Below are 5,300 nucleotides of genomic sequence, written 5' to 3' on the forward strand. Positions count from 1 at the left end.
GCATGGGGATGCTATATATATTCAAATAATGGACGTTTTCAAGGGAGAGACGTACTAGAGCGCAAGGAGAGCCGTAAGAAGACCGTTTTAGCACGGATTCAATGAAGATGAAGAAGATCTTGTTTTTACTTGTGAATCTTTGTTCTAAGTTGTAACTTGGATGCTAGTTTTCTTATTTGTGAACCTTAATCTTGTTTCGTACTTGGTTTTGTTTATTCGTTATAAAGACTACATTTGTTATACCATGCTTTGATCGGAACCCACGTTGATGATGAGTCCGATTATGGGCTAATCGTTACCATGGGGTTCTAACGGATTTATTTATGGATTTCCTTAGTTAATTTATTTTGATGCCTTAGCGTGTGGTGATTATATGATAACCTAGTATTGGTTGTGCGTATTCGTCTTATGAGCATCGTGAACTTATAAGATAGCGTGTTAATCTTTAATGAAGCGACAGTGAATTTAAAGATTTAGAACTTGCCATGCTAGCATAGGTTCATGTGTTATTGTTATGTTGTCAAATTCTATAGACATATAATGTCTCAATATAATTGGTATCTATTCAGCTTTTATCTCTTTTGTGGATGTCTGATAGTATGTTATTTGTGCAACAAAAGTTGGCGAGCAGTTCCGTGTTATCTGATTAGTGTCATCACTATTGCATGCTAAGGTTAAGAATAATAAGGCTATTGAATGGAGTATTTAATGTAGTTAGAATCCCATGTTTGTCTCATATAATATACAACCCTCTTTACTCTCTTAGTTATAATTGTTAGTTTAATTCTTAGTTATAAACAACCTCAATTTGTTATCGTCTTAGCATTGAATAATAACCATACATTGTTGCTTAAGTGCATAAATTAATTAGTTAATCAAATCCAATCTCCGTGGGAACGAATCTGATTTATATCTAATACTACTTGCGAACTTGTATACTTGCGTGTAATTTAGCGCGTGTTTAGCGACTAACAAGTTTTTGGCACCGCTACCGGGGACTGCAGTGTTAATTTTTAGTTTATATATTTTCCATCAGTGGTCGTTAAAGTTCATTGACTCGAACATTGTTACTTATATGTTTCCTTGTCTTATTTTAGGTACTCTAGCGAGGGTGTATGCATACGCGTTCGCGTACTCGTAAGAGAACTCTGGATAAAGCCGAGGAAGAAGTTGTAGTGGTTCGAAAGGAAGTTTTCGAAGAAGAAAAGAAGGTAGAAAAAGAAGAGAAAGTCGAAGAACCAGTTTTAGTAGTGATGGGAGATCAAGCAGAAAATCTTAAGGCTTTGATGGACTATTCTCAGCCTAAGATCAATGACATTCAGTCAAGCATCATCAGGCCAGCCATCAGGGCTAACACTTTTGAGATCAAATCAAGCATGATTCAGATGATACAGAACTCAGTTCAGTTTAGGGGTTCTCCTACTAAAGACCCCAACATGCACATCAGGGATTTCATCGAAATATGCGACACGTTCAAGTTCAATGATGTGACTGAAGATGCTATCAAGCTGCGACTCTTCCCATTCTCTCTGAGGGACAAAGCTAAGTGCTGGTTACATTTTCTACCAGCATGGTCTATCACCACTTGGGAAGATCTTGCTCAAAAGTTTTTCACAAAATTCTTCCCTATGGTGAAGACTGCTGTAATCAGGAATGCTCTTACTCAGTTTGCCCAGCAAACTGGAGAATCTCTGTGTGAGGCTTGGGATCGATATAAGGAGATGCTAAGGAAGTTCCCACACCATGGCATACCTGATTGAATGATTATTAACTGTTTCTATGATGGATTGGGTGCTACTTCTAGACCCATGATCGATGCAGCATAAGGAGGAGCCTTGTGGGCTAAGAGCTACGATGAAGCTTATAAATTGATTAAACTGATGGCTGCTAATGAGTACCAGAATCCTTCCTAGAGACTGACTCAGGGAAAAATAGCAGGAATTCTGGAGTTGGATGCAGCAACTGCTATAGCTGCCCAACTTAAGGCTTTAACGATGAAGGTGGACACTTTGGCTAATCATGGGGTTAATCAAATCGCTAGTATCTGTGAGCTTTGTGTCGGTGCCCATGAGACTGATCAGTGCACAATTTCTAGTGAATCAACTCAGTTCGTGAGCAACTTTCAGTGTTCGCGGCAACCTGTGCCAGCCACTTACATCCCAACAACCGCAATTATCCTAATTTCAGTTGGAGCAACGCTTAGAATGCGGTTCAACAGCCTTATCAGCAGTATCCAGCTAAGCAGTACAACCCTCCTGGTTTTCAGCAACCGTAATATGCACCAAGACAGCAACTTCAGCTGCAACAACCTAATGAAAATCTGAATTAGAGGAGTTGAAGCTTATGTGCAAGAATCAAGCTATTTCTATCAAGACCTTGGAAAATCAAATTGGGAAAATTGCCAATGCCTTGCTAAATCGTCAGCCTGGTACACTACCTAGTGACACTGAAGTTCCAGGAAGGAAGGAAGCTAAGGAGCAGTTAAATGCGATCACTTTGTGGTCTGGAAAGGTTGCGAATCCCGAACAAACTCAAGCGTTGACTGAAGAAGCTGGGGCTGAGAAAGAAGTAGAGCAGCAGGAAGTAGAAGTGGAACCAAGGAAGACTACTGTTGAGCACACTCCTCCTGAGGTTAATATAGGGGAGAAACAAATCTATCATCTACCTCCTTTTCCTAAGTGGCTGCTGAAGAAAAAAGCTGGACAAGCAATTTGAGAAGTTTCTGGAGGTGTTCAAGAAACTTCATATCAACATACCTTTCGCTGAGGCTCTTGAGCAAATCCTAGTTACGCAAGGTTTATGAAAGGTATTCTCTCTCGGAAAGTGAAACTAGATGATTTAAAGACAGTCGCTCTCACGGAGGAATGCAGTGTTGTGCTACAACAGAAGTTGCCTCCGAATCTTAAAGATCTAGGAAGCTTTATTATTCTGTGTACTATTGGAAAAGTGTCTTTTGACAGATGCTTATATGACTTGGGAGCTAGCATCAATCTGATGTCTTTGTCAATCTTCAAGCAGTTGGACTTACCTGATCCAAAACCAACTTATATGACTTTATAATTGGCCGATCGTTATTGTGGAGGATGTCTTGGTCAAGGTTGATAAACTCATCTTCCCTGCTGATTTTGTCATTCTTGATTTCAAGGAGGATAAGAAGATTCCCATAATCTTGGGAAGACCTTTCTTGGTGACCGGCCGAACCTTGATAGATGTGCAGAAGGGTGAGCTCACAATACGAGTGCTGGATCAGGATGTAACTTTTAATGTGTTCAATGCTATGAAATTTCCTACGGAAAATGAGGAGTGCTTAATGGTGGAGTTGGACGATTCCGTGGTTACTTCAGAACTGGATCAATTTCTAAGATCCGATGCCTTAGAAAAAGCCTTTTTGGGAAATTCAGATGGTGAAGATGACGAAGGTGAAGAAAAATTACAATATTTGAATGCTTCTCCCTAGAAGAGGAAGATTGATATGTATTTTGAATCTCTGGGAATAGAGTAATTGAACAAAGCTCCTAAATGCCTCAAGTTATCTATTGAGGAAACTCCCACTCTTGAGTTTAAGCCTTTACCTGAGCATTTGAGGTATGCATTTTTAGGTGATGCATCTACTTTGCCTGTTATTATTGTATCTGATCTTTCAGGTAGGGATGAGGAAAAGCTCATGAGTCTTCTAAGAGAGTTCAAATCGGCAATTGGTTGGACTATAGCAGATATCAAGAGAATCATCCATTCTTATTGCATGCAGAAAATTCTGCTAGAGGAAGGTAGCAAGTATACGGTTGAGCAGCAAAGAAGACTTAATCCGATCATGAAGGAAGTAGTGAAGAAAGAAATTCTTAAGTGGCTAGATGGCGGGATCATCTATCCTATTTCTGACAGTTCATGGGTAAGCCCGGTTCATTGTGTGCCAAAGAAAGGTGGAATTACTGTGGTAGAAAATGAGAAGAATGAGCTTATTCCTACAAGAACAGTCATAGGGTGGAGAGTTTGCATGGACTAAAGGAAGCTGAACAAGGCCACTAGAAAGGATTACTTCCCTTTGCCCTTCATTGATCAGATGTTTGATAGATTGGCTGGTCATGAGTACTACTGTCTCCTTGATGGCTATTCGGGTTACAATCAGATTTGTATCGCTCCAGAAGATCAGGAGAAGACTACCTTCACTTGTCCATTTGGTACTTTCGCCTTCAGATGAGTTTCTTTTGGTCTGTATGGTGCACCAGCCACATTTCAGAGATGTATGATGGCCATTTTTTTTGATATGATTGGCTAGAATGTGGAGGTGTTTATGGACGATTTATCTGTATTTGGCGATTCTTTTTATGAATGCTTGCAAAATCTTGGACACATTTTCAAGAGGTATGTTCAGACCAATTTGGTTCTCAATTGGGAGAAATGTCACTTTATGGTGCGATATGGCATTATTCTTAGGCACAAGGTTTCTAGTAAGGGTCTTGAGGTCGACAAAGCCAAGGTGGGGGTCATTGAAAATCTTCCTCCTCCTATTTCTGTAAAGGGAATTCGCAGTTTTCTTGGTCATGCGGGTTTTATAGGCATTTCATCAAAGACTTCTCTAAGATTTTGAAGCCATTGTGCAGTTTGCTAGAGAAAGACGTCCCTTTCAAGTTTGATGACGAGTGCCTTGAAGCTTTTGAAACATTGAAGAAGAGTTTAATCACGACACCTATCATAACTGCACCTGATTGGTTGAACCTTTTGAGATGATGTGTGATGCAAGTGACTATACAGTTGGAGCAGTTCTTGGGCAGGGGAAGAACAACATGTTTCATGTGGTCTACTATGCTAGCAAGGCCCTAAATGATGCTCAAATGAATTATAATACTACGGAAAAAGAATTTTGGCTATTGTCTATGGTTTTGAGAAATTTCGATCTTATCTACTTGGGACTAAGGTGACAGTTTTCACTAATCACGCTGCAATTCGTTATCTCGTCTCAAAGAAGCACTTGAAGCCTAGATTGATTAGATGGGTTCTTTTGCTTCAAGAATTTGAACTAGAGATCAAAGACAGAAATGGGGATGAAAATCAAGTCGCTGATCATCTCTCGCGTTTACTTCATTGGATAAGATATTGATAAATGAATCTTTTCCCGATGAGCAGTTGTTTGGAGTGCAAGAAGAAGAACCGTGGTTTGCAGATATTGTGAACTACCTTGTGAGTAATATCATGCCTCCCGGCTTATCTTATGCTCAAAGGAAGAAGTTTCTACATGAAGTGAAGTGGTATATGTGGGATGAGCCGTTTCTTTTTCGACAAGCAGCTGACCAAATCATCAG

At 39.8% G+C, this 5,300-nt stretch overlaps 1 non-coding gene across 1 annotated transcript; it reads right to left on the reverse strand.

Moving 5' to 3' along the window:
* Nucleotides 1–1,643: 1,643 nt before the first annotated feature.
* On the reverse strand, nt 1,644–1,750 carry LOC141681539 (small nucleolar RNA R71). Its single transcript, XR_012558973.1, has one exon. It is a non-coding gene; the product is annotated as a small nucleolar RNA R71 (small nucleolar RNA).
* Between the last annotated feature and the right edge of the window lie 3,550 nt (nt 1,751–5,300).

The sequence above is a fragment of the Apium graveolens genome, chromosome 1, assembly GCF_009905375.1.
Source record: "Apium graveolens cultivar Ventura chromosome 1, ASM990537v1, whole genome shotgun sequence".
NCBI classification, from domain to species: Eukaryota; Viridiplantae; Streptophyta; class Magnoliopsida; order Apiales; family Apiaceae; genus Apium; species Apium graveolens.